The sequence below is a fragment of the Phodopus roborovskii genome, unplaced genomic scaffold, assembly GCF_943737965.1.
Source record: "Phodopus roborovskii unplaced genomic scaffold, PHOROB, whole genome shotgun sequence".
NCBI classification, from domain to species: Eukaryota; Metazoa; Chordata; class Mammalia; order Rodentia; family Cricetidae; genus Phodopus; species Phodopus roborovskii.
The window spans coordinates 9,689,399-9,717,008 of record NW_026126470.1 but is presented as its reverse complement, the minus strand read 5'-3'; the positions used below and the strand labels follow the sequence as shown (position 1 = coordinate 9,717,008).

Genomic DNA, 27,610 nt, shown 5'->3' with positions numbered 1-27,610 from the left:
CATGCTGAAGTCTTTGTTCCACATGAACTTGAGTTTTGTGCAGGGTGATAAATACGGATCTATTTGCATTCCTCTACATCAGACATCTAATTTAGCCAATACCATCTGTGGAAAATGATTTCTTAATTCTACTCTATATGTTATTTATTAAAAACAAAACAAAGCAAAACAAAAAACCAGGTGCCCATGTGTGTGTGAATTTATATCTAGGTCATCAATTAGATTCCATTGATCAACTTGTAGGTTTTAATGCCAAACCATGCATTTTTTTATTACTATACCACTGTAGTACAACTTGAAATAAAGGTGGAAATACCACCCCAATAGTTCATATATTTGTTAAGGAGTAACAGACTGTTACTTGCTGCCATATGATATATGAATTACACCCAAGCAGTCAATGCTCTTAACCACTGGACCATTTCCCCAGTCCTCTGAATCTTTATTTTTATTTATTTAAATTAGAAACAATTTTATTTTACATATGAATCCCAGTTCCTCTCCCTTTATCCTATGCCTGCCAGCGACTACCTACCCCATGCCTCTTCTGCTCTTCTGCTTCCATGGGGGATCATCAAAGTCTGCCACATCATTTGGGACAGGGCATAGGCCCTCCCCCATGTGTCTAGGCTGAAAGAGTATCCCTCTATGTGGAATAAGCTCCCAAAATCCATTCGTACACTAGGGATAGATACTGATCCATTACCAGAGGCCCCATAGACTGCCCAGTCCTCCCAACTAACACTACATTCAGGAAATCTGGGCCAGTCCTATGCTGGTTTTTCAGCTGAAAAACTGGGATCCATGAGCTCCCCCTTGTTCAAGTTATTTGTTTTTGTGGGTTTCTCCAGCCTTGTCATGACCCCTTTGCTCACTACTCGTCCCTGTCTGCAACTGGATTCCAGTAGTTCAACTCAGTGCTTAGGTGTGGGTATCTGCTTCTGCTTCCATCAACTACTGGATGAAGGCTCCAAGAATCATCTCTTTACAACGACAAGTAGCAAAACAAATAGATGCATCTTCTCAAATGATGGTCTCATGCTCAACCTTAAACTGAAGATATCATCTAACTAAGACTGTGGGAACAATGTGGGATATAACACAGGAAAACTCTAAGATCTGGAGGACAGGCTGTGACATTCCAACATGTGAGCATAGCACAGTCAATGAAATCATGGTCTCAAAGCAGAAACCACTGCCTGCAGTGGATACAAGTTAAGTCTGAGCCTGTTAATACTCAATCATAGATAAATGTGGCCTTTATGACACTATGCCTTCTTGTCCAGCTACTAGTGGATTCTACATAATATGATTATGTAGAATGTAACTAGGAATAAGAAAGGTTGTGAGCGTGGTGCTGTCTATTAACAATTAAACAAGAATAGCAAAAGTAAGTCACAGACATGAAGCTAAGAAATGCATATATGCATGTGTTGAGAGTATACAGCTGTTTGCCTTCCACATGCGTGTTTTTTTTTTTTATATAGAAAATACTATATACATTGGTCCTGGAGTACTTAAACTCCATGGTTCTATGATATATTCCCTGCAGCCAATTCTGTTTATTTTCTTTCTTTAGATCTTTCTTTCTGTAGATCAATGGCTGTTTTCCCCTAAGAAATCCTTCTGGCCCTTTTAGGATAAATCATAAATGATGTTAAACAGGATATTTGTACTTTGCACTTCATAATTGTTAATTCTTTGGGAAATGAGCTATTAAAAGTTTGAGTTAATTTTGGGGGATAAGTGTGATATGCATATCTTATACCTCACAGGGATTTTAGGAACTAAACTTATAGTTAAGATTTATGAGTTAAACATAAACAATATTTCATCTCCATGAAGAAAATCTTTTTAAGTGACTAATGTAACAATAATGCAAAGAAAAGAGACAATAATTAGTTTGCCTTTGTGTGTTTTGAATTTTGACTTTTTTGTTGAGATCCTTCTATCTACATGTTCCTTGTTACTACAGTATTCAGATCAATTATAACATAACAATATTTGACTGTATATAGACAGTGCTATTCAATGATAATTAAATATGTATTTATCCCCCTATAGTAAGTATTATATCTTAACCACAAAATCACTTCCTATCCATTTTTATTTAAATAAATACCTCTCTATATTTAGGATACAAAGATCCCTGAAACATGTTGGTATTATGTATTTTTCTTGTTGATTTAGTGTGTGTGTTCTTTTGCTCTAATTGCATATTTCATACCATATCATAGCTATGAATATAGACATTATGAAATAAACTATGCAGAGTGAATGTCTTTTGCACTCTAAGTATCTGGGATGTTTTCATGAAAACTTATGAACGCAATACACATACATAGTAAGTGTCATGCAAATTTCAAGAGTATAAATACCTCAAGAATATAAAAGGATATTTTGGTTTAAATGAATAAGCAAGAAGAAAATAAGATAACTTTCCTCACAATCTGGTATGCTGCTAAACAAAGCAAGCTAAACTTGAAGGACAAGAGACAAAACAAATTTTAATTTTTGCTAAGTCAAACTTACCTATAGACTAAGGGGAATTTTTAAAATTCAACTTATTTTCTAACAAGATGTATAATTAAATCATTAATATGTATGAAACAGTTAAGTGATGTATTCAAAGTAATGTGCCATGACTGATTCAATACTACAATCCAAGTACTCTAAAAAACATTAAAGATATAAGAATTGACCATTTCAAAATTTTGACTTTTTTTATGATATTTTTATCTTCTGTACCTAAGAATAGTATCTGCTGTATTATGAAAGAAATATAAAATATAAACTAAAGTTTGGAAATCAATTACTTAAGCTGCATAACAAAACATTGATGATTAGTATCTTTATTAGTTTGTTATGTCAACAAAAAAGCAACGTAAGAACCATCATTGATTATGGTTGAGCAATTACAACGTTCAGGGATCAATTATAATGAGGCAAGCTTTTACTATAATAATTTCCACTGTAGAGTCATAGAAAGTTGGTCACTGTTCAGTTCTCTTGAATATGAACATCAGACATTTCAATCTAGTCTGTTGCGGCCCAGCAGAGTGATGGTGAGAAGCAAATGTCAGTCAGGTTCTTTATGATCTATCTTCTTGTGTTATATACCTTTGCAAAATCAAAAGAGATTATTCTAGTTTAGTGAAGCGGTAGTTTACACTTATCCAGCTTTAGCCCGACATTGAGTACTACACACAGGCAACTAAAGAATGATGAGAGTGGAAGAAATATTCCCCAATACCAAATGGTCAAACTTGAAAACAGAAGTACTGGTAACATTGTACAGACAAGTGTGTGTTTGTGTGTGTCCAGTACACACATGTAAACAATGTAAAAAGAGGCTATGAATTTGTAAGAGAGGAAGCGTGTATAAATGAAGGTGTGGAGGGAGGAATGGCAAAGGTGAAATGATGTAAAATTATATTATTACTTCAAAACAATAAAATAAATCATTTTTAAAACATTAAAAAGGGGGTGAGTATATTTTAAAATCATCTGGCAATCAATTTGAAGGGCTAATGAGCTTTCCCAAGCTTAAATTTCCTTAACTTTTCCTTAACTGTATGGACTCACCTCCAAGCCAAAGTGATAGATAGGTTTTCCTCTGCACTATGCCAATTCATTCTTAAGCATTGTACTGTTACCAAATACCTAAGACATAGGTAATTTCCCTGCCCAAATTGAAAAGGGTGACTAAAAGTGAAGTGAGAAATAAATTGCATATATGAACCACTTAGAAATATACATTTTTTAATTTATTTTCTATAACAAAGTCCATTTAAATGAAAACAAATATTTATAGACAATATTTGGGAATTTGGGCGTTGTTCTTTCCAAACTACTTCCTGCTGGTAAGGGGCGCTGTCATGGGGGATTCGAAGAACATTCAGAAAACCTGGCTGTAGTCTGTAAGGCTGCTTTGTCCAGCTGTTTTGAATGTAGGATCACCTCGTAGTCTGTTTCAGGCGGTCTGGCTTGATCAAACCACATTAGTCTGGAAGGAATCCACATCTTTTCATTTTCTGTGGAAACAAAAATAGAAATCCTTTTCCCCAGTAACTTGTCCTTGAACTTAAATTTTGGAATCAAAGCATTTTTTTAAATTTAATTTATTATTTTACATGTATCCCAGTTCCCTCTCCCTCCCTACCAGAGGGAGGGAGAAATGTACATTTTTAATGTCAAATGAAATGCCTCTTAATTCTAGAAAGACCCACATAAATGTATGATAAAAAAGAAAGGAACCACTATATTGTATTTGTGAATACTGACAATATCATCCGAATTACCAAATACTAAACTAAATCTTCCTCTCAATAAGCACTTGTGATTAAGAATTTATCACTGTTATATTGTAGGTAGTTGAGATGTTAAGGATATAGCCAAGAGAAATCAATGTGTCCAAGAAATCATTGGTCAGTTAAAGCATCGAGTGTGAGAAAACTTATGAACTTGGTGGGACTTCAGAGCTTTCCAAACCAACCTTGGAGTTGCTTAATAAAGAAAGCAGAGATCTGAAATGTTTTGAGCTCATAAATGATTAGCATTTAGAAAAGTAGCAAGAATAGTATTTGCCTTGTGGTTTTAACTCTAAAATGAGTTACATGATTGAGCACCATACATAGCCTCCTCTTGAAGAACCTTTTCTTTGGTTCTTGAACTTTTTCTCTTTGCATATTTAATAAACTTACCATTCTTGAGAAGAAATTTTAGAGAAGGACACAACAATAAACTGAAACATGACCTGAATTAGCCTCTCTTCTCTAACAAATGACATTGGAAAAGGTATGAAGATGTTTTAAGACTCAGTTATCATACTTATTAATAAAAAGAATAATATTTTCCTCCTGGGCACCCCAGTGCTCTTACAGTGTCAAGTGGAGGGCTCTTGGAATTCTTTGTAAACTATGCAGGCATTTCTAGAATTGACAAAATTGTGAAATGATATATTGAGACTAAACAAACATATTTTTTAGAAACCTTCACTTCAAATTTTATTTGCCTTTCTTCAATGTTCTGTGATAAACAAATATATAAAAAGCTAAAGCAACATTTTATCTCTAAAAATGACATGTGGAATTGAGTATATGACAGGAATATATACAGTGTTCTCATTCTCATTAGTGGCTATTTCAAATCTTATCCTATGCTTTCAGGCTATTACGTAAATAGCCCCAGTATTCAATTTATTAAGTAATGGTAACAAAATGGACCTTTCAGTTTATGTCACCAGCTAATGCATTTCTTTACATTTCCTTTTTTTACCTTATACTCTTAAAGAGATTTCTCAGAGCATAAACTAGAAAGACAAATTATGTGCCTAAATAATATACAATAAACTTATCTATATACAAGTTTCAGTTCAATTAAATGCAAATATTAAATGGAAAACCCAATCACAAACACAGGCACATAAGCACTGAGCCAGATTTGCTTAGGTTAATTCACTATTCTGCCTTTTAGTTGCAGTTTCTTTATCTGCAAAGCACAGTAATAATAACCCCTGTTTTAGCTTGGTTCTGCCTCAACTTAATGTGACATGCTTTGAAAACACCCGTGGGAAGCCTGCCCCTTTCTCAGTGGAGATGGAGGAGGAATGGATAGGGGTTGAAATAGAAGGGAAGCAGTGGGAGGGGATGGTAGAAAAGGAGGGAGGAGACACTGTGATCAGGATGAAAACTAAATAAAAACTCAGGCAATGAAATAAATAATAACTCCTGTTTAGAAATAGTGTATATATATATATATATATATATATATATATATATATAGAGAGAGAGAGAGAGAGAGAGATGTATATGCTATTTTCTTTGAAATATATATATATATATATATATATATATATGCATGCATTCATTCTTGACACATAGAAAATATTTCATATTGGAAAGAAGTTATCTGTAATAAATAATATATAATACTTCATGGTATATTAACTTGGTGGAAAAAATGAATATCTTTCACATAAACTTTGAGAGCATGCTGGAGAGATGGCTCAGAGATTAGGAGCACTGACTACTCTTCCAGAGGTCCTGAGTTCAATTCCCAGAAACTACAAGGTGACTCACAGCCATCTATAATGAGATTTGGTGCTCTATTCTGTCATGTAGAGAGACATGCAGGCAGAATACTGTATACATAATAAATAAGTGAATCCTTTTTTTGAAAGAAAATTTAAGAGAAAGATACATATAAAATTATTTTCAGGTAAAGTCTAGAGAGAGAGATTGGTTTCTTGATTCTAGTTAATGCTAATAAGAAAAGACTTTGTCAAAATAATGAGATTTATGAAGCAAATCTTAAAAGCATTGTGAAGTGAGAATGGTCATAGGAGTGATAATTGTGATAATGTAAAGTTCTTTGATAAAAATGTAAAATGTTTGTCTGAAACACCAGTTCAGTCCCAAATCAACACACACACACACACACACACACACACACACACACACAAAGAATCCAAAGATGAGTCTTAAATTACCAATAAATAAATTGCACTACCAAACTACCAATGACACCAATGCTGGAGGAAATATTTCATGAGAGGTAAATGGGTAACTCATGCTGAGGGTTTGCATATAAGATTGGCACGAAGTCCAGTGATTTCTTTTTCTTTTAGTTTAAATTAGAAACAATCTAATTTTATATATCAGTCCCAGTTACCTCTCCCTTCTATCCTCTCATGACCCCCACTGACCCCTCCCCATCCACTCCCCAGAGAGGGTGAGGCCTTCTATGGGGGATCATCAAAGTCTGTCACATCATCTGGAGCAATGCCTGGACCCTCCCCGATGTGTCTACGCTGAGAAAGTATCCACCTATGTGGGATGGCTCCCAAAGTGCATTCATATGCTAGGGATAAATACTGATCCAATACCAGAGTTCCCCATAGACTGCCCAGGTCTCCTAACTAATACCCAAGTTCAGGGGGCCTGGTTCTGTCCTGTGCTGGTTTCCAATCTGTCATTCTGGGGTTCATGAGCTCATGGTTGTTTAGATCAGCTGCTTCTGGGGGTTTCCCCAGCCGAGTCTTAACCCCTTAGAGGTCCCATACTTTTAAATTGTCAATAATTGTTTACCTGATAAGATTCTTTGTCCATTAAATATTTTCTCTATCATAAGTTTTTACCCTCAAAGATGCGTTTCAAGTTCACAATGCTATTTTAGTACTTTGATTTTTTATGGCAAATTATACATGTTTAATATTTCTATAGCTAAATAAAATTTATTAAGCTAATTTGATGGGTGTACTTATAGGAAGTAAGTTACTAAAGGAAAATTAATGCATTCTGTTCAACATAAAAATGTTGAAAGCAGTTTCTTTTATTTTTGACATTATAAAACAATTATGTCATATTCTCTTCTCTTTTGTCCCTCAAGGTTCTCTCCTATATTCCTCCTTCCTCTATTTCAAATTCATACTCTTTTTTGTAGATTGTTCGTAGATACATATATGTATATATAGACACATATGTATGTACACACATATATGTATACACACATAATTATATTTATTTCTAAATATAAACTTCTCAGACTGTATAATGTTACTTGTATATATGTTTTTTGGAGTGATCACTTTTACTGGTTAAAACTGATTCTGGGGAATGAGTATTTCTCTCACTCTCTGTTAGCCAGTTATGGATATGGAGCGGCTCACCGCCCTCTACTCTCCTTGCTAAAATACCAGTTACTGATAGATTTTGGGGATTTTCTTCAGCTGCTTATCCACAGAGGAGCCATCAAGCTCCAATGGATAGTTCAAGCTCACGTGAATTTAATTCCTGCCTAAACATATTGTTCTCAAAGCAACAAAAATAACAAAAACACATTACTTGAGTGTGAGAAAGGCACCTATCTAAATGAAGAGAGCAATTACTATAAGAAATTGATTAGAAAGATATGTGGTAAAGATACATAAAGGTATTCAGAATGTACTTTATATATGAATGGAATTACCATAAAACTAATTTAGTAAAATTATTAATGGGTTCCAGTTTCCCACAATCTAACCTTAATAATGGACTGTAAAGTTGAAGTAAAGAACAACACAAAAGTAACTTTTAAAGTACTGGTTATAAAGTAAGAGACCTGCATAAGAACACAGCAGCCAGCTGGGCAGTGGTAGCACACACTTTTAATCCCAGCATTCAAGAGGCTGAGTTAGGTGGAGCTCTGTTAGTCCAGGCTAGCCTGCAAACATGAAATGTATATTCTTTAAATAATATGATCTCAAACTATGAATCAATGGCTAAAAGTTAGAAATTCCCAGGGACGTTAATACAAAATGGGCTTTTCTAGAATATGCAGGTGCTTAAAGAAAAATACAATGGAAAATAATTAAATTACTTGAGAGAAATGAAATATCATGATTCAAAACTTTCAAGATGCAGCAAACACAATACTTAAAGGGGTTTTATAGTTTTAATCACACACACATATATACATACCTACATGCATACATATATATATATAATTATTTGATAATTCATACATGTACAATGTATCTTGATCACATACAACCCTCACTCCTTCTTCAGTTCTTCTCAATAACCCTTTGTGTTTGTCTGAATGAAAATGCTCCATACTGTTCATATATATGATTATTTGTTCCTTATTTGGGAGGAAGGCTTGAAAATATTAGGAAACATGGTCTTGTTGGAGGAGGTGTATGACAGCATTAGGTTTTAGGTTTCAAAAGCATATGCCAAGTTGTCTTTTCTCTCTGTGTGTCTCTGTATCTGTCTGTGTTTTATTTGTGGATTAGACATAAGCTCTCATATAATGCGTCTGTACCATTTCTAACTGCCAGCTGCCACATTCCCACCTTGACTGTCATGGACTTAACCTCAGAAATTGTGAACAAGCCACGAGTTAAATGTCCTCTTTTACAAAAGTTGCCTTGGTTGTAGTGTTTATTCACAGAAATAGACCAGTTACTAATAAACTCTCCATTACTTCTCCCTCTCAAAACCATGTCTTCCTTTGTTTTATTTAATCATTTATTTTAAACCTCTGAGCCCAGTTAATGCTACCCTTACATGCATGGGCATGTGTCATCCGTTGTACCATAGAAACCCTACCAATAGCCACATCTCCAATAACAGGTGAGCGCCTCTCCCTTAGCAGCATCACCTGCCAACAGACCCTCCACAGGAGCTGCTCCTTCATCCATGCTGGGTCTTTTCACTGGTTTGGTCCAGCATGTAGGTAGCCACTACTTACTGTAAGTTCTTATGTGCAACAGCCATGGCCATGTCATATTCAGAGGATAAGTATTTCTCCCCATCCTATACCTCTCAGACTCTTTTTTATTAATTAAGATTTTTATTTGTATCAGTAGATTGGTTTATTTCTTTTTTCCATTTTTTTTAATTTCATTTTACATTCCACCCACAGTCCTCCCTCCATCCTCTCCTTCTGAACCCTTGCATTTTACCACCTCCTCCACACACACACGCACACACACACACACACACACACACACACACACACACCAGCACACACCCAGTCCACTCCTGCTCATAGGTTAAAGCTCCCATGAGGAGCTCTTAGACTCTTTCAATACTCTTTCTCAGTGTTCACTGTGCCTTGGTAAAGGGCCGCTATATAATTTTAAATGAAACATACAATTGTTAAAGCCAAAATTATGTTGATCAAAAGGAGGAAAGAAGGCTTTCACTTAATTGATCAAGAAAAAAAAAAGACTTTAAAATGACTTATAAAATATAAAACATGTACAGTGTCATTGACCTTAAACAATATAAATCTGTTAAATAGATAACTGAAATTACTGCACGTGTACTAGTGAATAAATTTATTCAAGACACATTGTTATCAGTAATCAAAGATTTACATTTTAAAGTTCAAAATACAAATTATCATGAGTATATGATCCCTAATTAAAGTTTAAAGTTTGAGTTTTAATATGTTTTCAACATTTAATGTTATCAACTTCCAGCACTCCAGAAGCAAAAAGACAATCCTGTTTGCCTGGGTGAGACAATGTACTGTGAAATCAGATCAGCCACCTTTAAAGAAATAGAAGCCACAGGCATAGATTAACTAACAATCACAATTTCATTACTCATCACAACTTGGAATGGAAACTGAAATCATTCTCTAAGCTTTGTATGGACACTGGCTTGCCACCTCCTCATCTGAGCCACCGGATGGTTAGCATTTCATCTAAACTATTTGGTGTTCTGCAGTAAAACCAATCCCACACAGGTATAGACCAATATATTTCAACTGAATGCTGGCTTTTATCAATTTAAACAGGTAAATTGATCACTCAAGTAAGAAAAGAAAAGCCAATTTGGGGCCTAAGTTATCCACCCTGGATGATCCAAGTAACAGGATAATAGCCACATCTTCATTTCACACAGCACAATATGAACAAAACTAATGTATAGGATTTCACAGCCCCAAATGAAAGTGCGCATTGACAATCATCTGGGTAATTTGAAGTGTGGATATTCTATCTGAAGATCGGAAACAAAACAAGATTATCTCAGATGTCATTTGCTCACCTGAAGTAGTTCAATGGCTGTAAACACACACATTCGGAATATTTGAAGTAAAGATTAAGCCATGCGGGTCACATTTTATGCAGAGATGCTAGGTGCCCTTATTTTCAGATATCGTCTTTCTAACTAGTGAATGAACAAATGTTCCCTTCCGCAAAGCTGTAATCTGAGCCAGTAAAGGCTCACAACTGCTGCTTCTGGGAAGGAATTATTGTGCAACTCTATCTTTTCTCTGACAGCTACAACCTCATCCTAAAATACCATGAAATATGGCTGATGGATAAGGGGTACCCAGGTAGGTTCTGTGACCTCAGGGAGGGAATGCATGTTCTTGGGCTTCCTGTTAAGCTGAAATAGCAGCTTCTTTCTTGGCTGTGGCAGTTTCCATCATCCACTGATAGGCTCTTTTACTCTGTGTCCTTAGCAAGGCCACATATCACTGTGGGAGCATTGGGTTGATACAAAATTATTACATCACCAGCTACAGATAAAAGAAACACAGAATAGAGCCAAAGGCCAACAGTTTCTTTGAAGAACAATGCTTCAAGACTTAAGGACCTACCCTTACATCCTACCTCCTAAAATTCTGTCACCTGTATATGGTGCCATTCTGGGGATAGGTACCATTTAATGAACTGGCACAGGAGACTGGTCCTGAATATAACACCAGTAACACAGATACTGAGATCTACATTTAATAAATGTGACCTCCTGAAACTGAGAAGCTTCTGTAAAGAAAAGGACACAGTCAACAAGACAAAATGGCAGAATGGGAAAAGATCTTCACCAACCCCACCTGTAACATAGGGGTGATTTCCAAAATATACAAAGATCACAAAAAGCTAGTCACCAAAACACCAAATAATTCACTCAAAAATTGGAGAACAGTGCTAAACAGAGAATTATTAATAGAGGAATCTAAAATGACCAAAAGACACTTATGAAATTTCTCACATCTTTTACCATCAGGGAAATGAAAATCAAAGCAATTCTGAGATACCATCTTACACACATCCAGTGCTTTATTCATTACCCAATAAGAGAAACATATTTACAGAATGACATCCCCCATCATCTCCTTTTTTTCTGTCCAAAATAAAAAGAAGGGTATTAACTTTAACATAGGAAAATATATAAAAAAATAGTTATGAAATAAGAATTATAGTTAACAGTATTTAGTCCATTAACATTTAGCAAGATTAGAAGAAAATATTCCACCATCTATCCTATCTTTGTGAATCTAAAGTCTTATATGTAACTTGTCTTTAATCGTAACTAAGTAATACTGTAACCATAACTATCTGTCTTCAACTCCATCAAAGACCAAAGAAGGATAATAAAGAATAATATATAAACTCTACAAATGACAGAGACATCTTGCTACCTGGACAGTCATCCAAAGTTCTTCTGTAAATTGGTGCATCCATCTTTGGCTCATAGAGGCCACAAAGTACCTGGCAGACTTCTCAGGAAAGCAAAGACTTCAAACTGTCCCACCTATGTTGGCAGGTTACAGTCATTTTTCTCTGTGTCCTGCATAATGTCTGGCAGACCCTTCCATAAAGCAAGAACCCTGTAGCACTGTTCATCCTTTTAAACAGTCACTTTCCTGTGGGTCCCTCAAGTCTACTTTATAAAGCATATAGTTAAACAGTCTAGGCAAGAGTGAGCCTTGCCATAATGAAAGCAAACTCCACATCGAGTTTCTTCGATGTCCATCTTCCCTTCTGACACAGTTGGCATTGCCAGTAGCAGTTGTGCCCCAGTTAAGAAAAGCCCTAAAGCAGTGTAAATGCCATATTTTACAGGTCTTTGAAAGGTTTGAAGAGTGCCTATCCAATTGAAATATATCTCTTTATATTAAAAAAAAACAACTGACAAACCTAACTTTAAGCTTCGACTATAATAGGTAACAATTTACAATCTAATCTATATTTAATTATACATTACATTTTAAATGAGCTATATAAACACAATACTTAAACAAGAAGAGAAATATACTTATCACATAATTGACCTTAAATTTTTATGTATCAATAAATGAAAATCCATTCCAATAGAAAATATGCATTTCTATATCCATAATCCACTTTTTACTTTTAAAAAGAGATTGGTTGTGATCTTTAACCATTTATAACCAACCCCATTTAAAGGAAAAGAGACATTTATAGACAATATTTGGGAATTTGGGCATTGTTCTTTCTAAACTGTTTCCTGCTGGTTGGGGACTCTAATACCATGGGGATCCTAAGAAGACACAGGAATCCTGAATATAGTGATCTGCAAGGCTGCCTTTTCCCAGCTGTTTTGAATGTTGGATCACCTGGGACAGTGTTTCAGGGGGTCTTGCTTCATCAAACTATATTAGTCTGCAATCCACAGCTTTTCATTTTCTGTGGAAACACAAATAAATTCTTTTCCAAGGAAACCTGTTCTTAGACTTAAATTTTGAAGTCAAGACATTTTTAAAATATATAATTTGGATTAATCCAGTAGTATTTTATAGCAGTTGTTTCTATTTCCTCAGCAGTCGAACAATTCAAAGACACCACAATAGCGTGGAATATCCAGACTCTCTGTGTGTTTTTCAGTTTTACATGGCTTTTTTATTACTCTATTTCTTTTCCTTTTTTTTTTTTTTTTTTTGTTTTCATTTCGAAAACAGGATATCTCTGTGAAATTTTGTCAGTCCTGAAATTCACTCTGTACACCAAGTTTGACTTGAAATCACAGAGATCTGCTTTCCTCTGCCTGCTGAGTTCTGAGATTAAAGGCGTGTGCCACCACTGCCCAGTCACTTCATTTCTGTTTTAAGTAAATATCCTTTTTATTTTCTCTCCCAAGCCTTGTATATATTTAAACACAATGCAAAAATCTTTTAGGTTTTACTTCATCTAAATCTGTCTTTACTGTATATCTCTACCTTTCTTTTTTCTAGCCAAAAGTCTTGTATCTGCTAAACAGCATTACTAAAATTAAAGCAGCAGCTGTTTTAGCCAATGTGTTTCCAAGATGGCGGGGGTACACTTACTGCCAGCACTGAGACCTATGCTCACTGCCTTGGTCTATGCTGTGATCAGAAAGCATGCTGCCAGTTTGGAGATGTGGTCATTCCTATTGCCACATCATTCAGTTTTTAGCAAGGCCTCTTAAAAGAGCCCTGTGGTTTTGGCTTATGAAGAAGTCAGGAAACCTCCCTTAAAGGAGCCCCATGAGCTTCTGATTGTCTCTAGCAAAACAGAGCCCACCAGAAAAAAAAAATGCTGCTACCAAGAAGCCTTGCTTATCTCTGTTCTACTTTTTTTTTTTTTTGAACATTCCTTTTTAAGATTTGTCAAGTTTTCAGTGGAAGTTCTTAGTACCCAAGATGCACTTTCCTACCAGTCTTGTCCCACAGACTTGTCAGCCCCAAATAACACAAAGATACTCTTCCAGTTATAAAGTTGTTGGCCAATGGCTAGAGCTTCTTATTGGCTAGCTCTGTCTTAAATATTAATCCAAAATTACTAATATGTATATTTCTATACAGTCTTAACTTACCAAGATCTCAAGACTCCTGTCCTCTCCTCCTGAGATCACATGGAGACTATCCTCCAATTTTTCAGAATACTCTACCTCTCTTAGTCCACCTATCTTGCTATCTATCCTATTGGTCAACAGTGCTTTATTCATTACCCAATAAGAGAAACATATTTACAGAATGACATCTCCCATCAGGGTGATGTTTTGCTGATTTCTTTCTCATCTCCTCCCCACTTTTTTTTTTTAAGTTAATCTTGTATCCTTCCCCTTTGCTGAAGATGTTTATCAGCTGTAGGAGTTCCTGGTAGAGTTTTTCGGGTCACTTGTGTATACTGTCATATTATGAAAATTTGACTTCTTCCTTTTTAATTTGTATCCCTTTGATCTCCTTTTGTTGTCTTATTTCTCTAGCAAGAACTTCAAGTAAAATAATGAAGAGATATGGACAGAGTCCTGTTCCTGATTTCATAGGAATCACATTGAGTTGGAATCCAGCTTCAGAGAGGGAGGAATCATAAACAAAGGGGTAAAGACCACATTGGAAAAACCCACAGCAACAGCTTACCTGAGCAAGTGGGAACTCGTGGACCCTGGAATGGCAGCTGGGGAACCAAATAATACAAATCCAGGCCCCTTGAATTTGTGTATCAGCTAGAAGGACTAGGCAGTCTATGGGGCCTCTGTCAGTGGAACCAGGATGTATCTCTAGGGCATAAACAAATTTCAAGAGCCCATTCCCCATGGAGGGGTACTCCCTTAACCTAGGTACACAGAGGAAGGGCTAGAGCAACTCTAAATGACTTGACAGATTTCGGTAATCCCTCATGGAAGGCCTCACCCTTCCTGGGGAAGGGATGGGATATGGGATGGGGGAGTTGGAAGGGGGCATGGGAGGATGGGAGGGAGAGGGAACTGGGATTGTTATGTAAAATAAGACTCTTTTCTAATTGAAATAAAATTTATTAAAAAGAAAATGGTAACTTGTGGCAGACCTTACCACTGAAATGGTCAAAACTTTCAACTTTGATAAACTATAATGAGAAAGGAGTACAAGGAAAATCCTAAGGTGATGCAGTAGATGTAAATTTTGACAAGCTGTGAGAATTTCCAGCAATAAGGGCAATGGTACTGATGAATGGTATTGAGAACCTCAGGGCCTTTACAAAAGCTGGGTACTGCAAATCTATTCATCACTTATTTAAAGCAATGTGGCTGAGCAGAAGTTCTTGGCAGTACTTACAATTCTTATCTCTTACCTGTGAAGTCCAGGCACAGCAGAAGATAAGGCTCAAAGCTCACCTATAAGTGTGCCAAGACCTCAGACAATGCATAATTTATGCTGTATTCAAACCTCCTACACACAACAAGAACCTAATAGAAAAGAAGTTGGACTCTAAAACAGAGATAAAGATACAAAAGAATAATTATTTATTTGCTAATTGCTAATTTGGCATAATTGTAGTAACAGACAACTTATCTGAAATTGCAATGAAAAGGTCTGAATCATTGGTATCCTCGTAGAGGACTTCAAACATTGTGTTTTAGAAGGTAATTGATGATCTCAGAAGATATTGTTTAATATACATAATATAATAGATCAAAGAAGGTAGAATAAGAATTCCGAAATGAACTATAATTGGCATATTTAATCATTTTCTATCTCTAGTTTGGTTCTCAGGCCCAGAACCCAGTGGCCAAAGGTGTAGGAGCCTCTCCAAAAGAAAAATAAAATAATGTACTATAGTAACAGGGGAAATGATTATCTTAGATCATCATAGAAAACTATGAGTACTAACTCAAATAACATAGACATTTCTAAAAAACAGCACAGGCTTTGGACAGGAATCATAAAACTACTAAGATGCTGATGCAACCTGGAAAGGTTTTCTTCATTCCTCAGAAAGATTATGGACTCTATTAAATGAGAAATAAATAAGCTCTCAATAATTTACAGTGGTCCATGTTAGGGATTTTATTTTTAATTTCAATTGATTTATAGCAGGGAAGAAAGGAAGACTTGCACTGCATCTTGCTGATGCTACTTATGTCTCCTGGTGAAGGAAGTATACTCAGCCTTTGAAACTACCAATCAAACAAATTAATTGGATAACATATATGGCTTCTAACCTGAGCAAAATCTAAAATGAAACAAGCTGGGGAAAGCTCCAGAGAGGTGTCAGACAGTTGTGTAGGCAGGAACAACTGAGCAATGCAGGTTGGTGGATATCACAGTATTAGGGAGGTATGGTCCAGAAATGGAAGATGTCTCTGATACCCTCAGTTAGAATGTCACAGTGCAGAACTCGAAATGTGCATGGTGATAGATATTACTATCTTTCTCAGAAAGCTATATAGTGTTGAAAAGTAGCTTCTACTGCAATTACAGAGCTTTGACCTATAAGAACCATTTTATATGTGTGAACAAGCACACCATGACACCAGAATTCTAGCTGAATGAGCCCAATTCTTTTTTATACAGAAGTTCCTGAAAGCATCATTTTTTTTCTGTTCTCTTGATATGGGTCCAGTCAGTGTTCTTAGCCTGGTCATGAACTCATTATGTAGCTAAAGAAAAACTTGAATTCCTAAACTTTCTTACCTAGAGTTCCCGAGCTCTGGGATTACAAGTATGTTTCGCGTCATCACACTCAACTCTGCATCAATACTTCTTCAAACCAAAGAGGGACATCCAGCACTAGAGAGATTAAGAAAGGACAATGGAATACCCAAATGTGGAAGACAGCACATTGTCACTTAATGTATTAATAGTTCTATTTTGTGGGACATCAATGGTCTCTTGTGAGTATTCACTAAGACATGGTTGCAGAAAAGAAAGTAAGAATTGTTTCAATGTTTGACTAATTGGAGGATGAAAAATGAATAGGGATTGTTTGGTCAACATGTAAACAGAATCAGGAATATACCTAAACATTGCGGTAAGAGGAAAGTCCCCAATAAATGTCTAATGTATATCAGTTTGTCTGTGAACATGAACAGTTCAAAGAAGAAAAGGGAATCATGCTTTTCTAACTGCCCACATGTTGTCATTTCTCCATACATTAACCTATCATAGAAGCATATGTAAATTGATGTATATGAGTCAAGGTTTTCCTACTTGAAGATGTGGCTAAATGTGTGATGTAGTTTATCATACAGAATATCCTCTAAGAGTTGATATCTAAGATCATCTTTGGAGTTCTTTAATGTGCTTACCATGTTCCAATTTTTCGCTTTTGAAACCTCAGAAATTTTTCTTCCCAAGCCTTGAATCCAGTAAATTCCCTGTAAAACATTATAGTTTAGAAGCACACTTGCTGATGGCATCTATTGACTAAGTATAAATATCTTCCTTAGCATTTTAAAATATCATACTGTCTATAAAGATAATAGTATAATAACATTATGTGAGATTTAAAAATCAATATTATAACCAACATTAGCTATTTAAGTAGCATAATATAAATACTCTAAAGTAAACTATTGTGTAGTCAATCTTCTAAAGATTACAAGATGATATTTTAATATCTGTCTCTCTTGGTGTGTCTCTCGTGTGTGTGTGTGTGTGTGTGTGTGTGTGTGTGTGTGTGTGTAGGTGTGTGTGTCTGGGTATACCTATCTTTGATGTATTGATATGTGTATTTGTGGAGCCCAGAGGCCATATCAGGTGCCTTTCTCTAATTTGATGTCTACCATCAGTCCATTACTAAAAGTGTACTTTCAAAGACACTGACAACTTTCTAATATCCAAAACCAAAATTCCTAATAGTTCAGAAAGCTAACATTTTAGAGAAACATAAAACTGAAATGTCTTCTTATGTGTATGTAAGCAACAGTACCTAATTGATACTAAAACAATCCTCATAATCAATCTCAACCGCTGATTATTTGTGTCCAGGTAGAAATGAACAAATAAAAAAATAGAGAGAGAAATTAACCAACAAATAAATTACCCTTTTAAAAAATATTTGGTTTATAGGATGAGTATTGTGTCAGTGTGAATGTCTATATACCCCATACATTCTGGTGTCGACAGAAGTCAGAAAGAGAAGGAGGAAGAGCAGGAGAAAGGAAGAGAGGAGGAAGAGGAGGAAGAGAGAAGGGGATAGGGAGGTGGAAGAGAAGATGTCAGATCTCCTGGGATTAGAGTTACACAGTTATGAGACTCCAAGTGGGTAAAGAGAATCAAATAAGGTCTTAATCAATCATATGGAAGAACTATATATTAAAGTACTGTTTGAAAGATAACACATGGATATTTTTTGAAAAATCTATGTGCCATCATTGCCTTTATTTATTGATCAGACACTACATGTCATAGAGAAAGGCTGAAACTTTAGACTATGTTTCAGCTTGATAGTGACTAAGTAGGCCAATATATCATCAAAGTAAAGAATGCCACAGGAAAAAGTAAAATTTATTTAAAATAATATTCATGTAATTCTTCAAATCAAAAGTGGATCAAAACTCTGATTTATACTTTCTGTGTGTTTGGAAAAAAGAAGGGGAACAAAGATGTCCTCTATTAATAAATATTCCTCATCCAAGGATTTAAGTGTTCTGCTTAAGTCCAATATCCAGGAAGGCGACTCTGAGTGTCTTTAAAAATATAGTACCCACTGGGAGTTCTGTATAAATTGTATTTCTTCAAAAACATATATTTTCTCAGACAATATAGCCTGTCTTTTTTTTTTTTTTTTTTTTAATGCCAAGGCATTTGCTTACACTCCTAAACATCAATGACTGAGTAGAAAATTTAAAACAACAACAACAACAAAGAAACTGAAGTATGAGTTTGCAGGTCTGTCAAAGAACATGGAGGCAGTCCATTGTTTACATATGATGTGTTTTAAAATTCTCACAAATACATTAAACATTGAAGTTTAAATTAAACCCAAATTTGCCAGATATTTCAATGTATATTTTACACACTTTGCTTTATAAAATGAACAGTAATATCATTCACTGATGGGAGATGCCATTATGTATATATGTTTCTCATACTGGTTAATAAAGCACTGTTGGCCAATAGGAAAGGAAGATAGGAGGGACTAGGAGACAAGGAGGAAATAGGAAGGAGTAAGGAGGAGCCAAGATGGAGGGTCTGGAGAGAGATGGACGTCAGCCGCCTCCCCGGTAAGAGAAGGCCATGTGAAAATACATAGATCAGCAGAAATGGGTTAATAATTAAAGGCAGAGCTAGCCGATAAGAAACAAGTAACCAGGCCAACAGTATTGTATCAAATACAGAGTCTCAGTGTGTTATTTGGGGCTGGCTTGGTGGCGGAACAAGAGCAGGTGGCGGGCAGAAAAACCGTACTTGTTACAAATGGCGCCCAACGTGGGGCACGAACCCATGACCCTAAGATTAAGAGTCTCATGCTCTACCGACTGAGCTAGCCGGGCGGGTGCCGCTGGGCGGGTGCCGCCGAGCGGCTCTGCGCAAATGCAAAGTCCCGTGTGGAAATGGGCAAAAAATGTTAAGCTGTAAGTGCCTTCTCAGGTCTGCTTTAGCGGCAAAGATCTCCTTTGCAGTAAGGAAGAGGCAAATGTCCCAAAGCTGTGGTGAGTCCACCTGGTTAAACCCTGCCCGTCGGGGAAGGTGGGGGAGGGGGACGGCTTCTGCTGCCTGGGGGCAAAACCCAGGTAAATCCCGCTTCTGATACCAGATATTGCGGTAAATAAGGATCAGGATAAACAAATAGGCCGAATAGATGTTTATTCAGGGAGAAATAACTTACAACCTAGACAGATGAACACCAGGAAATTCAACCCGATCCTCTCCTGTCCGAGTCACGCCAGAAAGAGAGAGCGCCTTCCTGGCCCCCTCCGACCTCCTTCCTCAGGTCACCTCCGCCCATCGCTCCACCCCCCAATGGGCGTGGTCAGTGCTACAGAAGGATTATCTCACTACAATTCACACATTTTAGAAATCTAGAAATTATTTTAAATGTTTCTCTAATTTCATTTGCACCTATACATAACCATGAAAATCACCAAATATGTAATGGGCTCCTCAATTCCTTATGCACACATTCTGTTTGATTAGTCTCTTGAAGTATGAGGAGGAAATAAGTATAAGATTTACAGGAAATGCAGTTACATTGTGTCATGTGGCATGATTGGGCTTTAAGAAATTGAAATTAGACTGGGAAAACTTGCCCTCATCAAACGTGCCCTTCAAAAGAGACCTTGATCTTCCAGAAGGAGGACATTCCTTGCCTTGCCTAAAAGAAACGCCAACCACAATAGTTGCTCAGATTTTTACCGAAGTAGGGCAGACCTCTTCAAGAGTAGTGCACCCTGTAGGCCCTGAGTCATTTATAACTCTTTACTGGTTTTTTTATTTTTTTATTTTTTGGTAAAGAAATATATTATTTTAAATAATTGCTTTGCCCAAACTGCTTCTGGAACCCAACAAGTGGTCACTGTTAATCAATGACTGAGCTCACGACCTGTCTGAAGCAGGGAAGACTACAGTAAAAGTTTCTTTATGTTTGGCTAAGAAATGTGCATGCCTGTTATGCAAACGAGGGAATAATTGTCATTCATACCACTGTTCTAAGACCATGAAGAAGCTAGACTTATAAAACGCTAAACAGAAAAGTGGACTGTAGCACAGAGAATGGCAAACCAATAAATAAATAAATAAAATAACCTCAGATTCCCGATTTAACCATTTTATCTCCCTAGCTCTTGAGTATGTGGAGAAATAAATTGATTTTCACTAAGCAAACTTAACTGAGCTCTCGTCAGATGACCCAATTAAGAAGAAATCACAGTGGGAAGGCACTTCTTTTAGCTACAAAAATATTTACAAGAAAAATCAACAGAAATGAAGACATATTATCCAGAAACCATACAACTATATGCTAAAATAGTAGTAATAAATGAAGGATTTGGTGGGAATTCCAGGACATAATAAATTAAAATACAATATTCCTTTAATTTTAATCAATAAACAAATGGACAATGATTGTGTGGCAGTTAAAATTTTTGGAAGAAACTTGTGTATATTATCCTAGATTTCATCATATTTAATCATTGAGCAGATTTTTTTTTTTTAATTTTTGTGTATATGGATGTTTTGCCTTCGTGGAATTCTGAGTATCCACAAATGTGCCCAATGCCTGTGGAGGCTTGAAGGCTTCAGTCACATGGAACTGGAGTTACAGAGGGTTATGAATTTTCACATGGGTTCTGAAAATCAAACCTGGGTGCTCCAGAAAATTCAGCATTGTCCTTAATCATGAAGTCATTTTAAGAATGTTCTAGGAAACAGACAAATTTTGAAAAATTCTCAAGATTAAAAGATTTTAGGGAATATAGAGTTTATGAATGGATTAGAAAAACAATCAAATGTTGACTACAATTCTACAAGTAAATCTAATTAAATATTTAATGAGTATTCACAAATCATTTTGTAATATGACAGATGGCCTCTGATTTGAATCTTGATATGATTGAAAATATATTAAAGAGTATCTCCATTTGATCAATATAAATAATTTTCTGAGATTTCGGTATATTTTGATCCATTTTCCTGGATTTCTGTTCTGAAATCCATAATGAACATTTTGGAATTAACTAAAACAGATCTTGGTGAATAAGATCTTTTTCTGGAGTTTGATTACTCGTGTACATTGGATATACTATCTCTCAACCAATATTTGCAGAAATTATCTACTTTTTCAAGTTAGCAGACCAGTAGTATGATTCTTTGTTTGCATTTCACTCCCCCAAATTCAATTCTAAAAAAACAGAATACAAATAGAAAATAATACAATGAGAGACATGATTGACAGGGATTTCTTAAAAGAGAAAAATTTGAGGACAATCAACTACCAAAATTCTGTCTGAAGGGAGCAAAAATACTTTTTTTTCTCCATTTGAATTAAATGAAACATCTGGTGGGAACTAAGAATTCCACCTGGATTTTGAAAATACAAAAAAAAAAAATGTTTTCCTCATAATGGCCTTCTGTAGATGTTACATAAATGAGCCAAAAATGGCCTTTGCATACTTGCTTCTAGGCTGCTTTCTTCTTCACAGCCTGCTGATGCCAGTTACCTCAAAACACTAGTGTGGTGAATGAAAATTCTCACACATCAAACTCTTTTTTAACATAGTTCAGAGAAGAAGGATTTTAGGAATGGAGAGCCCATAAAGATTTGATTACACTCAAACTGTCAAGCACCCACCAGTCTTAGAGTCTTAGACATGGTCAATCTGAAGACAACAAAGACCTCGATACTGCTACCTTGCAAATTTGTGTATTAGTAACTGGTCTAGTTTTTCTTTCCTCATCAAAATAACTACTAAGGTAACTTAATGAAGAAATGCAAAAACGTAATTTTGCCTCACAGTTACAAACCTTAATCCATCATTCTGAGGAAGTTGTGGCAGCAAGAAGTGGATGCAACAGATCACATTGTACACAAAGGGAGGAGACAGGAGTGGGGGCCTGAATTGCTGGTTCTTAGCTTTCTGTCTTCTTTTTATGTGATCCTGCAATGTAGACCACATTGGGCCTTTGGGCCTTAAATAGTTTAATCTAGGAATCCATTACTGAGCTACCTTATGTTTTCAACTTCAATGAAGTTGACAATAAAGGCTGTCACATTGTGTAACCCAATTATTTCTCTATCATGCTGAATGACGCTATCAAGAGAAAGTCCTCTCTTTTCTCAATCTCTACCTTTTATTTGAAGTTCCTTGAATTTTTTTTAAATCTGAATAGGGACCATTTATTTAACAGAGTCTTAGGATAGTATTGGCCTATAAGCAACTGCTTTTCCATGTAAAATTATCCAAGGGTTGACCAAATATGTGTATGATATTGACACCTGATTTTCAAACATCTGTTCTTGATCAACTCTGATATATCCATCGAACACCTTATGGTAGAGATACGTGCTTGGGGACAGAACACTCTGATGGTAGCCAGAGACTTCATCAGAGTGCATATTATATGGTCGTTATACTCACATTTTTATGTAGTGTTTCCTAAAAAATTGACACCATAGTGAAAAATGTGACAGAGAACAGTAATTATCACATAGCAAGCAAGGAGTGACAGATCAAGAAAGGAATGTTCTCATAAGAAAATATACTTGGTGGTCTTTCCACTCACACTTGACCTCTCCTGCCGCCATGTTGGCCACCATTGAGTGGAAGATCGAGGAACTTGATGCTCAGTATCACTGGCAGCTATTATACTTGGCTGAATAAATAAGAACTAGCAATTGATAGACAAGATCTGTGGAAGATAGCATTATACAAGAGAACCATTGAAGATTCTGTTGAAGCTATTATGAAGGGAGTCCTGTCACCTGACCATTGCTTTATCACCACCACCACATAAAAGAAATCACCCATAATTCTTATTTATTCATATTTTCATTATCTTACTTATTAATATTCATTTATTTATTGCCTCTGGCCTGGAATGTACAGTGATCAATCTTCTTCTGGCTCCTTATCGTTGAAATTAAAAGCATGTAACCAATAGATTTTTTTTTATAATTTCTATTTATGGTCACATCATAGCTTATTATAATTCCCCAAAATAAACATTTAGCATGCTTTCCTTGAAGAAAAATGAATTAAAGTATGAACTATAACACAAATAGGGAAATTTGAAATGAATCCCATGATTATCATCATAGAGTGGCCAAGTTTCCAGAAAACAGAAATCAAAACAGATATAGAGATGAAAGCCCATGATGACAGTCTTGTTAAATTGCAAAGTACCTAAAATGATTATATTAATGCCTGCTTAGTTGACACAGAAGAGACACAAAGTAGTTACAACTTAACACAAAGTCCACTTCCTAACACATGTTGCCACTTCTGGCTCATGGATGACAGCAGAAGACCAAAGCAGTTGTCATGTTAAACCGAACTGTTAAGAGAGGAATCTGTTAAATGTGCACAATACTGGCCAAAAGATGACCAAGAGATTCTGTTTAAGGAAACAGGATTTAGTGTGAAACTCTGATCTGAAGATGTGAAGTCAAATCATACAGTACATCTACTGCAGTTAGTAAATACCAATAGTGGTAAAACCAGAACTATTATCACACTTTCATTATACTACCTGGCCAGATTTTGGAGTTTCTACATCACCAGCTTCATTCCTAAATTTCTCGTTTAAAGTTAGAGAGTCTGGCTTCTTGAGCCCTGATCATGGACCTACAGGGATCCATTGCAATTCAGGCATCAGGTGCTCTGCTGTAGACACCTGTCTTGTTCTGATGGAAAGAAGAAGAGGATGTTAATGTGAAACAGAATTATTGAATATGAGAAAGTATCGATTGGGTCTTATTCAAACACTAGGCCAGCTCAGATTCTCCGACATGACCATAATAGAAGGCTCAAAGTACCCATAAGGAGATTCAAATATACAGAAACGATGGAGAGAATTTTCTAAAGGAGATTTGTCTCCTGTTTGTGATCTTTCACAAAAAAGAACAATGACTGAAAAGTGTAATGGAAAGAAAAAAGTTCAGAAGAAGAAAAACTAACAGGACTTTCTTCTAAGATTCAAGACAATGGAGAAGAGAACAGTGAAGTGTACTCTGAGGAAATGTATTCGAGAGGAGAGAAAGGCCACTACAGCTCACAAAGTGTTGCAGATTATATGAAACTGAACAACAACAACAACAACAAAAATGGTGGTTATATTGAACACCTATTCTTACTAGGATAGGGGTTGTGTCAGTCATTTTGGTTGGCGCTTTGGTTGTCTGGACACTGTTTTATCAGTGACATGTCCTACAAATAAACAGTTTTACCCAGCACCTTTCTGCACTGGCAGGTGACAGTGCTGCATTCATCTCAAGGGTTTGTTAGCAAATGCCTCATACCCCAAAAATATTGCAGTAGACTAGACATTAACCAAATAAGGGATATTTATAGTCATAAGCCCAACATCTCAGGACTCATCACTGCAGGGTCTTCTGAGACCCAAACTGTCAATGACTCAAAATAAAGACAAACGTGCTTGTTGAAAACTGTTATATCTTACAGCTGTGTTCACACATGTCAAACATCATGCTTCAATGACCAATATTGAGAAATCCTTATTACAAAGACTGGTTTTTGGAGGTTTCTGGAGTTTAACCTGCACTTTATATAAGCAGTAAACATTATGGTTTTATGGTTTTTTTCTACATTATCAATGGAAAGAAAATATCTTTTAAGTAATGTGTGTAATATGGAATATACTGTTGAAATGGGCATTACAACTTTATATGCTTAAATTTTCAGTTAAATGTATTTTATAAGTACTTACAAAATAGAAGATATACTCTTAGAGGCATGTTTCCGCTGACTCATTTTTTTTTCTTATTACACCCCATAGAGGTAATATATATTTGTAAAAAAAATTATCAATAATTCAATGCACTGATAAAATTAGCACATGCATTGCACACTCATCAGAACATTCAACAGGAGACTAAACAATTAATACATGGACTTTTGGGGATAAGATTATCCATCCAAGCCTTAATCTCTTGTCCGTGGTATAAAAAGTCATATCTATCCCAGAAATCAAAATCCAACTACTCAGTCTTCAAAATTCTCTAAATTATAAGAAGATCCAATGTTACTCATAATCTAAGTTTGTTATACAGCTTAAGAATATCTTATACCTACATACATACATACATACATACATACATACATATATATATATATATCACAAACACCACAGAGTAATCACACCTTATAAATGAAGATCAATTGGGAAATTGGGAAGCAGACAGTACTGATAGTAAAATTAGAGCAAAACTTAACTAGGCAATCATTGAAGTCTATAGCTACATGTTCTGCATTCATAGCATCAAGAGGGATAACACGTGTTTCAAAGGGTTTGGCAAGTACTCCCCACACCCTTACCAATAGAAGCCTACTTGGCTTCTGTTCTTGCTTTGCCGTGTTAAAGCCTAAATATTTCGTGGACAGATGTTCAACTGCCTACCAACTCTAACTTAACTGTTCTTTACTGAAGCTTGGATATTACCTTCACATTCATGAATTGTCCCATTGGTACATGCTTATGTACATTTTGACTCACACATGACTCAGACTCAAATAACAACCTTTTGAAATCTGGATGGAAGACTGCATGATTCAACAACTGTGGTATTCATCATGACAGCAAAATCAGCTTCATTTAGACAATCCTAACATAATTATCATCTTGAACAGCAGCTATACTTACTTGAAGAATTACCACAGTGGCCTCTAACTACATAGATGAACTCAGAAAAAAAAATCAAATCTTCCAAATACAGTCTTTACCAAGAAGGCACCCTTCATCTCTCTTCTCAAAGGGAAATATTTCAAATATAATTACAAATGTGAAGAGCATGACCTGTGATGTGTGATACTAATGGGAAGCTTGTTGTTTCCTGAACATAAAAGAGAGGAGAAATAGATTTTGGGATGGGGACATAGAGAGGAAGGGGAGAGGGACCAGGAGGATAGGAGAACGGGAAAACAGCAGACAGGATTTAAAATTTAAAAAAAATGCCCCAAAGATAATTGAATCAAATAGTTTTGTATATCCACATAAGCAATTTATGTCTTCATTAACAATTTCTTTTGCATTAGTTACTTTTTAATGTCATGAAAAAAAGCCTTAACAAATCCATTTAAAATAAGAAGGATTTGTTTGGGCTTATACTTTTATTTTAATCCATAGTCATCTGACTCTATTACCTTGAGTTCCCAGAAATACATTATCTGCATTAGTCTAGAATATAGCAAATGACGGAGCTTACCTCATAACAAATAAGCAGGAGGAGTATAGAAGAGCCCAGAGATAATATGTGTCTTCCAAAGGCATTCCATCATTGACCTACTTCCTCCCACTGGAACCTACATCATATTTTCCCATTCAGGAATGAATTTATCAAAGGACAAATTATTGAACAAGTTAACACATGGTTCAATAACATGTCAATAACACTATGGTATTCAAAAAATATAACACATAGGACATAGAGAGTCATTTCACATTGGAATCATATCTTGGAGACTTCTGGGATGTTACTCCAATCACTTGATTCAATAGTAACATGTGACAATATTTTAATAAGTCATATCATTTCCAAAAATCCTGCACCTCTCTTAATCCTACCTATCTTGTTGTCCTATAGGCCAACAGGACTTTATTCATTAACCAATAAGAGAAACATATTTACAGAATGACCTCTCCCATCATCTCCTCTGTTCTGTCTAAAATAAAAACAAGGGCTTTAACATAGTAAAATTACATATGACAAAACAGTTATCAAATAAGAACTATGGTTAACAATATTTAGTCAATTAACATTTAGTAAGATTTAAAGAAAATATTCTATCATCTATCCTATCTTTGCAAGTCTAAAGTCTTATATATAACTTAGCTTTAATCCTAAATAAGGAAAACTATAACCATAACTATCTGTCTTCAACTCCATAAAAGACCACAGAAGGATAGTATATAAACATTAGAAATCACAGAGACATCTCACTATCTGTTCAATTACCAGAAGTTCTTC

General features: G+C 35.7%; 1 non-coding gene and 1 pseudogene across 1 annotated transcript; one reads left to right on the top strand and one right to left on the bottom strand.

The window, feature by feature from the left end:
- Positions 1–19,390: 19,390 nt before the first annotated feature.
- Positions 19,391–19,463, bottom strand: Trnak-cuu (transfer RNA lysine (anticodon CUU)). The gene has a single exon. It is a non-coding gene; the product is annotated as a tRNA-Lys (tRNA).
- A 3,747-nt stretch (positions 19,464–23,210) lies between these two features.
- On the top strand, positions 23,211–24,827 carry LOC127227370 (tyrosine-protein phosphatase non-receptor type 2-like; annotated as a pseudogene).
- The last annotated feature ends 2,783 nt before the right edge of the window (positions 24,828–27,610 follow it).